The 10222-nt window shown below is 39.3% G+C and overlaps 1 non-coding gene across 1 annotated transcript; it reads right to left on the bottom strand.

Annotated features, from left to right (window-relative positions):
- Nucleotides 1-2880: 2880 nt before the first annotated feature.
- On the bottom strand, nt 2881-2999 carry LOC145396262 (5S ribosomal RNA). The gene has a single exon (XR_013896754.1). It is a non-coding gene; the product is annotated as a 5S ribosomal RNA (ribosomal RNA).
- Nucleotides 3000-10222: the final 7223 nt, after the last annotated feature.

Here is a 10222-nt window from a genome sequence, read left to right as displayed (position 1 = left end):
ATTTAAAGCAACCAAGAGGCGTTTAAAGATAATGTCATCCCTTGTTTGGTGGTGCCAGGAGGAAGTAAGACATATATGATGATGATGATGAGTCGCAGAAGCCTAATAATGTTGAGAAAAATGCAGAAACTCGAAAGAAATATAAGGAAATAGCACACACACACACACACACACACACACACACACACACACACACACACACAGAAAGAGAGAGAGAGAGAGAGAGAGAGAGAGAGAGAGGACGTAAAAAGGAAAACAGATGATTGGTGGCACAGTGAGTGGGTTAGAGCACTCCAGGCAGACGTGGCTCATAAAGGGAGTAAAATACTGCAAGAAGTGGCTGGGGATTATTGCCCACATAAGGCCATTGAGGGAAGGATGAAATTGGGACTCATTTTTGTTTAAGCGAAATGAGCAGCCTGATACTGCAATAAAGGCTCGAATGACAGACTAAAAAAAAAAAAAAACAATAAAGAGAGAGAGAGAGAGAGAGAGAGAGAGAGAAGGATGAGGAAGGGTGAGAAAACTTTAAACAGCAAGTTTGCGAAATGTTGGATGACTTTCAACTCAGTGTATTAAACAAGAGATATGTGAAGGTAGACTGATGAAATAACGTCATCATTACGACGAAATATTTTTACCTGCATCATAACCCATTCAGTCCGTTCATATTTTTATGTGTTCCTGCTGAATGATTTTATTGAGATCAATTAGGAGGTCTGTTGGTGAAGAGGTAAATGATTGGTATATTAATTTCCTACAGTCAAAACAATTCTCTGTGCTTCATGGCACCATCTGGAATTACTAAGAAAATTAATAGCTTCATCATACTACTACAAGTATAAGAGAGAGAGATGTGTTTATGCCGACCTTCTTGTGTATGTTCGTATTGTATTTCTGCTGGGAGAACAGCTCTAAGCTCAGCCATTGTTAAACCGATTCCTGCCAGAAAGAAAATGCAAGAAAACTTGAAGCAATATAAAGGAGAAGGAAGTGAATGATAAAGTGTTTTACACATAAGATGATGAAAAGTTAGATACAGAAGAGGACTGAAATTTAAGGAAAACAGAAGGCCGAAAAATTAAATAATATAAAAAAAAGGACGAGGTAGTAATGGCAATGATAGTTGAAGAAAGAGGAGGGAATGAAGAAAAAAAAAGACACGTAGGAAGATAAAGATATGAAAGGAAAGGAAAACAAGGAAGTAAAACATTATAGAACATGCAGAATGAGAAAGTGAGGATCTTAGAGACAGACAAATTTAGATAGATGTTAGATAGACAGACATAATAGTTGGAGAGATGCACAGAAGATAGCGGCATAAATATAGTCAGATAGATATAAACAGAGATACATGTATGGAAACTGATATAGACAAATATACTCAGATATATGAATAGATATAAACAGAGATATAGAGATTATATTTACAGATGTACACAGATATAGTTAGGTGTACAGTAGAGAGAGAGAGAGACAGAAGGAGAATTGGTCAAAGACAGACACATAGATAGGTAGACAAACACAGAGATGGATATAGAGAGATAGAGTACATACAGGTAGAGAGAGAGAGAGAGAGAGAGAGATACAGTATATAGATATAGATATAGAGAGATAGATATACAGTTTATATCTATATATATATATATATATATATATATATATATATATATATATATATATATTATTGCCAGAAGCCTTAATCCCATACGGGGTGGCCACAAACAAATAGCCACCATGTCGCCCTTCCCCCCCCTCCCTTTCACTGTCCTACTCCCAGCTCACACACCCCTCTCTCATATACCTATCCACTCCATCCCTTCATCTCATCCTTGGCCTCCCCCTCCATCTCATTCACGTACACCTTCCTCGTCAGTTTCTCACTCTCCATCCTTTCCACATGGCCAAACCACCTCAGTGTGTTTCTCCTAACGCTTCCTATCACATCCACATCCACACCACAACGCTGCTTCACATCCTCATTTGCCAGTCTGTCTCTCCATGTGACTCCACATGCCCCTCTGAAATAACTCATTTCCACTGCTCTCATTCTTGACTTGTGTCCCTCCAACAAGGTCCAAGCTTCACTTCCGTACGTTAGAGCTGGTACCACAATACTGTCATGTAATAACTTTTTCACTTCAATGCTCCCTCCCCTTTTTTTTATCACTGCTTTCAAGGAACCAGCAACTTTTCTTCCTTGTAGTACCCTTTCAAGCACTTCACCCTCCAAACTTCCATCCTTGCTCATCACACTACCCAAGTACTTAAACGTACTCACATTTTCCATTTCTTTACCATCCAGCCTCACTGTGCATTCACTGACTTCACTTCTCTAGAAGACCATAACTTTACTCTCCCTATGTTCACCTTAAGAGTCCGTTTCTTATACACTCTCCCAAACTCATCCACGAAGCCTTGCAGCTCCCCTTCATCTTCACTTAACAACACAGTATCGTCTGCAAACAACAGTACAGGGAGTTTCCAAACACTGCCCTCTCTCATTAGGGCCACTCCAACATCCACTGCCCTACCTTGTATCTCTTTTATAACCCCATCCATGTACAGATTGAACAACCATGTAGACATGACACATCCCTGTTTCAACCCAACCTTCAAATAGAAAAATTCACTCAGTTCATTATCCATATGCACTACAGCCTTAGCACCGTCATACATACTCTTCTCGGCATTCAACAACTTCCTGTCTACTCCATATATTCTTAATACTTTCCACAATCCATGTCTGTCCACCCTGTCATATCCATCCATCCATTGCCAGACGCCATGTATCCCAAACGGGGTGGTCAAGGGCTTAGAGGTGATTGTTTTACAGTGAGGGGCACTAATCCTCCACCAACCCCACTTAACACGTAGGGATGCCAACAGCATCTGGTGTTCCCAGGCGGTCACCCATCCAAGTACTAACCAGACCCAACGTTGCTTAACTTCGCTGACCGGACGGGAAGCGGTGTACTCAACCTGGCATGGCCGTTGGCATATGCTTTCTCCAAATCTATGAAGGCCCCATACAACTATTCTCCCTTCTCTAGAAACTTTTCCACTAAAGTTCTGAGATTGAATATCGGATCTACACAACCTCTTCCCCTACTAAATCCTCCCTGCTCCTCTCCAACTAATTCCTCAGTTATTTCCCTATTTCAGTAAGTAAACTACTGTATACTTTTCCAATTATACTAAGAAGACAAAGGCCTCTATGATTAACACACACTTCTTTTACCCCTTTTCCTTAGTACAGGGGAATAATTATACCTGACTTCTAATTCTCCGGGACTCTACCTTCCTCCCAGGCCAATCTGCACTTCTTCCACATCCATTCTACTATATCTCTCCCCCATGCTTCTGCATTTCACCACACAGTCCGTAAATTTCTGGGGCTTTCCCCATTTTGACTTTCATTGCTTCCACATCTTCCATTCTATTGATTTCTTCCTCTCTTCTCACATCCCTCCTTCTCCCAGCCATTCCCCAGCCACTTATACTCGCATTACATTCACTCTCTATGTTCAACAATTCCTTAAAGTGTTCTCTCCATCTGCTCACTTTTTCTCCCTTCTCCACTAGCAATCTACCATTTTTATCTTTCACTTCCCAACTAACTTCATTGCCACCCTGTCTAACTCTCTTTACCTCTTTCCAGAACATTTTCTTACATGCCCTTCACTTTACACTCAAATTCCTTCAAAATTTCTCATCTACTCTTTTTTTACTCTTACTAATCCTTTCATCTCTCTCTTCCTCTCTACATATAATTCTCTCTTCTGTCTCTCAACTTCTTCCATGCCCGTATTTCTCATCCAGTCATTATATGTTTTCTTCTTTTGAAAAGTCACCCCAAGAAGTGATGGCAGAGTTTCAGATTGCTTCGGACACTCTGCACTGCCATGTGTTCCATGAAATCTTATTGAATTCAAGGCAAAAAAAATTCTATACTTCATCATGTCATATTGAAAAGAAAAGAAAAAAAAAAAACGTAGTGTATCACGGTAAGTATTATGAGAAATAAGTAACATGAGGAAATGATATATTTTAGAAGCTAACCTGGAACATATGTTTCCCGATTTGAACGTGTAATGTATTACTCCACGCATGGTGCACAGTATATGCCTGTGCTCATGTTTATGTCCCAGGATTTCAAAAGCTAATTATCTAGTTTCGAAGGCCAACCTAGGAAATTCTCGTGAATGCAATATGCTACTTGCTTTTCAAGTGCTACGGTGATGATATAAGAACAATAAGGATGCCGCAAAAATTATTCTTAGTGAGGATACCCTACCCAAAGCTGCAGCAAGACCTTTTCTTCCCCTTATTCCTTGCCACCCCCAGCACATAATACGTGTAATTAACTACTGCATTCCCTGTTGATGCAAAATTACTAGGTATGACAGATTATTTCTTTTTCTCTTACACTAGGCAGTAAACAGGACTAAAACATGGGCTTACACATTCGTGCAGTGCAAAAGCACATATTTGTTTGATCTTTTAAATCTGGAATATTTTTCATTTTAAATAAACAGCTATGTCCTGTCTAACTGAAAATCCTGATTTGGAAGTTTTGAACTCACTGATAATGTTTATGGCATTTTATTACTCTTACCAGTCGTTCAGGCACCGAAGATACTAGACTATGACACAAGTTTGCATTCTCCATGGAGCTCCGACTCTTGGCAAATTAGTGAGGTTCTTTTACATTTCATTCAGTGATAGTTCACAGGCTTATACTTAGTTTTCCACAGAGTTTTCTTAGTGGAAAAATGTCCAAATGCAGTGTAACAGCTGCATGTCTGTGAGTAAAAGCTGTCTTCACTCACGTTTGTTGATCGAACCATTTAAAATAGCCTACTAACTTTATGCCACATCCCCGCTCTCTGTCGTCGTCCATGGACACAACAAAAACAGAAATAAATGAACTTTAACCCGCGGCGTCCCATCGACGTGAATTAACGTCTACACGTTTTGTCACTGCCAATCCCATGGACATTCATAAACACGAATCAATTGCAAGGTCTCTAATTTGCACAATTTTCAATTTTCACGAGTGATTTTTGGTACGTATACATGGGACACCTTCCTCTACAAGATGCCAGGGAGGGACAATGCTTTACCCAGCATGACCTCCCCCCCCCCAGCACGCCATTGTCTCAGCAATTCACCTGTTACCAGTGACCTGGCCAGTAAAGCCATGTCATGCTACGGTACGAAATTCAGGGCCAGAGTGATTCCCCAATCGATGACAATGTGGAGGACAAACTTTACATAGCATTAGAGGAAGACACAGTCAGAAATGATGATCAGGTAATGTTGCCAAAAAAGGTCAGGTATGTTGATGTGTTTCATGAGTGAAAACAATGCTTATATTGCCCATATTACTGTGTGAAAAAACAATATTCTCTCATACTCCATATAAATTCGTACCAAATAAATTAATAAATACTGTTTATGAGTGGTGAGGAATGGTTACACTCCCACAGAACTCGTTTTCTTTGGAGCCAGCCTGATAGAAAACACAGTAAAGTGAGGAGGTACTGCTACCTGTTTCGAGTATTTTAAACCTCAGGTGAATGATTTCTCTATGATTTATCGATGTTTCTCACCAAAAGCGGAGGTTTGAGCCAAAAAAAAATTTCCAAAAATGGTCGGGATTGGGGGGAGGCAGTGGTGGAAAAGTGGTTGGGATGGGGCGGGTTAACTATTCGCCAGTAGTCTAACGGTAAATATTTAATAACTGAAAATGATAGAGTTTCATTGTTTACCTAAGGCCTTTTCTTTACAGTCTAATGCTACCAAAAATAATTGCTTGCTACCACACTAGAATTAAACTCTGCAACTTATTCATGACTGTCCTTGAGCGATAATTCTGAAATTTCAATTAGTTCCGTTTAGGATGTCTTATTATCATAACTAACAAACTGTTTCCTACAATTTTGAAATTCAAAAGTATACTGTCATTTATTTATTGTTTTCTATTACTATTTTACATAATAGGTGTCTTCTTGCAAAGATGTAGGAGGAGTATTATCCATTATCACTGACCCAAACCTTCTGGATACTCCGCCGTCACTTCTTAGGCCGACTCTACCACAGCGTGTCTCATCTTCATTCCACCATGTTGTTCCTCACTCCCCATTTCGTCTTCTCTTCACCACACACACCACCTCACATGCTGCACATATTTCTTCTGTGAATATCTTGCACACACCTTCCACGTCCCCCATCTGGTCCAATCTATATATACCCAATCACTCCTCCACTTCTCTCTTTTATTCTGCCTTTTCCTCATCCTCCTGTAACCTTTCCACTCTCCTTGCTATACTCCTTCCTCTGATCCTTCCCGTCTTCTATTTCTTCATTTTACTTGGACTTTGATTCTCACCACCACCTAGTGGTGGTCAGAAAGTTCACTTCTCCAACCCCTATATGCTCTTGCTTCCATTACACACCTTTGCACCCTTTCATCCACACACAGATAATCAATCATTGCCTTCCTTTCATTAGTTCCACCATCCACCTTTCTGATCACTCGCCATGTATACCTTTGGATCATTTTGTGCCTGAAGAGGGTATTGGCTATCACCAACCTCCTCCCGGCACAAATGTCCACTAAAGCACTGCCATTCTCATCTGTCTCAGTAGGCACACCCCACTCACCAACTACTCCATCCATCTTTACATCCCCTACCTTACCATTCATACCACCAATCAAAAACACTCATTCCTTTCAAACTTTTCCCTGCACGCTTCCACATTTATCCAGAACTCTTCTCTCATTCTGCATGCACGATATTGCATTGGCGCATACACGCACACAATCGCCCACATTTGTAGTCCAACTTTCAATCTTACTCACACAATCCTTGAGCCAACTGATCCATACTCTTTTATATTCTCCTTCCATTTGTTGCACACAACAATACACACTCCTTCTTTTGCCCTCTTATTCTCACCTACTCCTGCACATATACCCCATCCATACTTCCATTCTCTCACACCCTCTTCTCTCCGTTTAGTTTCAGTTAGCCCACGTACATCCACTTTCGCACCTTCAAGCACCTGAACAATCTCTCTTTCACCTCATCTTTTGCACCCCTTACATTCCATGTTGCCATCCACATCATATCCTATGTTTGGTCCTTGGTTGTCACGTTTTGGTCTTTTGGTCAGTCCTGGTCCGAGGCTTCTTGTTCGTATTATTAGTTAGTTGTTTTCCGGGGAGGGGCACTAACCCTCCGCCAACCCACTTGCTGTCATGTAGGGAACATGTGTTGGTTGGTTACAAGGTTACCACGCAGCAATGTAAATGCTCTCCTGGTTTACAGGAAATCATTTGGCTTGCCATTCATTGTAGAGCTACATATCTATATATACTGTACATATATATATATATATATATATATATATATATATATATATATATATATATATATATATATATACATTAATCCCCGTACTTTCCGGACGCCCACTTTCCAGACACCTCACTTACCAGACATTGTGGGCCTGGACCTTCGGAACCCAAAAATGGCCATAAAAAGAAAAAAATCCCTCCCAAATCCGAATTTTTTTTTCCCACTCGTAATTTGAAATTGCCGCGCGGCACCGAACTGCTGTTACACCACGGACCCTTCACCCCTTCCTTCCTCCCCCCTTCCCCCTCCCTTGTCAGGATTGCCATTTCGTATTTTTCATTACCAAATGTCAGCCAATTTGGTAATGAAAAATTCATTTGGTAATGAATCAGAATAATGCACTACCAAACGGAAAATTCACATTTATGAAGATACACAGGATGGAGATGGTGGATTGTTTGCTCTCTCTGATTAATTTGCTAGCCAACATAGCGTGAAAATAATCAACATGCTGTTAATTATAAGAAGAGTGATTACATGTATTTCCAAATGTATATATAATTAGTGAAGAATAAATGCAAGCTTTACGAATTTGGTAATGAAAAATTAAATTTGGTAATGAAAATTGAGGAGTTTGGTAATATGGCCATTGCGATCTGGCAACTCTGTTTCCCCATCACCAACACTCATCTCCAGCAGTTACTGCCTAACTTCGATCGCGAGTAGATTTTTATCGCAATGGAAGCCACACTTGCTAATGTTTTTGTGAATAAACAGTGAATAAACTGTAATACCTCACCACTAGACCACAAGTGAATTTACAGTGTTGTGCAGTGCTAAGAAATTAAAATTTAGAGTGCAAAGGATTAACTGTGGATTGCAAATTGGCGGTTGAAACTGGCGTGGTGCAGCTAAGAACAATGTGTGGTGTTAAACAGTTATAACTCACAGTGCAAAGAACTAAGTGCAGCACAACACTGGATTACTGTACGTGCTTCAAGAGCATTTTCACTGCCAAAACCTTAGAAAAGGCTGCCACAAACGTGCTGTAAGTACCCTGGCTGAGGAACAGTCACTTCTAATTACTCATTCTTTGGTTCCTTTTCATTTATTTCATGCTTTATGTCCATTATTGGTGTGAAAAGTGTCTTAAATAGGTTTAAATAGGTGCTATTCATGTCCGGTAGGGAGTTATTTAGGTGGCTTTCAAAGTTAGGCTGGGTTAGGGTCCTTAAGTACCAGCCCAGGTACTTATATATATATATATATATATATATATATATATATATATATATATATATATATCATGTAGAGGTGTATGGTATGTAGGAGGACTGCTGGGCCTTGATAGCAGGCTGTGAAGCCTATGCCCAGAGTCGGACACAAAAAATATATATATATATATATATATATATATATATATATATATATATATATATATATAAAATGAAGATACCGTACATCACAGCTATTGCAGATTTTTTTCAAAATTATGGTGTGATACCCGTCAATTCTTAAACATATCTAACCCAGCAAACAGATTATCACTTCTGGACAATTACACCCTATTTTATTATATGAGTCACTCCAGGTATTTTCGAGTTGCATATGCCAAGGCTATTTTAACACGAATCGATTTTCCTTTTATGCTATGTGTTTTGATGATGAAAATTACTAGGTTCAGAAAGAATTTTTTTAATCTACGAGAATAAATGTGTCACTTGCATGACCTTGGTTGGTCGTTTCCTCGTCAAAGCATGGTTAGGTTAGGATGTGGATTGTTAACCGTATTGTACTTTGTAGACGTTAACCTATTATATCATACATGCAATCTTACTAAATGAATATAATAAAGATTTTTTTTTTTTCTGGGAACAGTTCGAAATACGTTTTATGACATTATTTATCATTTATTTTCTGCATCACCTTACCTCGACGTGTATCGTCAAAACATGGACGGTTCCCCCTATTGTATGCCTTGAAGAGGTTTCTTTTTTATTTTATACTTGTACTCATGTTTACTGAATGAGTAAGATAAAGAATGTGTGATTGCTGACCATGACGCTCAGCTAGACCTGAAAATTACGATGAGTTTAACCATGCATCGTTTTCACCACCTAATCCCGAGGAGTCCCTTGGTAGGTCGTGTCCCTGTCAAAACATGGTTAGGATTGGTTAGGTTGTGGCTTTTAAGACGTTTTTGTCGGCTTTCAAGACATTTACCTGATATTTTGTACCTATATTTCAATTTACTGCATTAATGTAAAAAAAAGTATGATTGCCATGCGACAAAGCTGTTGCTGAAATTCGACTAAATTATCCGTGAATTGTTTCCATCACATCACACAAAAATATTGTTTAGCCTGCATTATATGTCGAGCCTATCGCTTTCTTTTTCTTTTTTCTTTTTTTTTACGCAACTGCCAACATTTGCACCCACCCCAATCAAGCCCGGTCCTATTGCATAGGATTAAGCAAATAATGGAAAACGTCTTAGTTATAATTCTTTGACAAGGGAATCGTTGCTTTAATGGGTAATCATAAACCAGACATTTTTAGAATGTCTTTTCTTCTCTGTTTCCCTGTAATTTATCGGCCTCCATATTTTCCCTTACTGTTTATGTTTTATGAGCATCTTGACTCAGTTAAATGAGAAGCACTTAAGTAACATGATCAGAGAATCTAAAGTTTCGTTTATATTGTGTATTTAAGAACGGTATGTAGTATTTCGTACGTATGGTTTCAGGTCTGAAGCGGGAGCTTTCCACGTGGCTAGATTGGCTACCCAGGAGCTGGTTGTAGGTTTCTAACTACTGTATATGTGTGCTTTAATTACATCTGTGTAGTAGGGCTGC

Source organism: Coenobita brevimanus, chromosome 35, assembly GCF_032717465.1.
Source record: "Coenobita brevimanus isolate Jiangsu-jjx chromosome 35, ASM3271746v2, whole genome shotgun sequence".
Lineage (NCBI taxonomy): Eukaryota > Metazoa > Arthropoda > Malacostraca > Decapoda > Coenobitidae > Coenobita > Coenobita brevimanus.
Note: the sequence above shows the minus strand (reverse complement) of the source record. Positions and strands in the feature narration are given on the sequence as shown.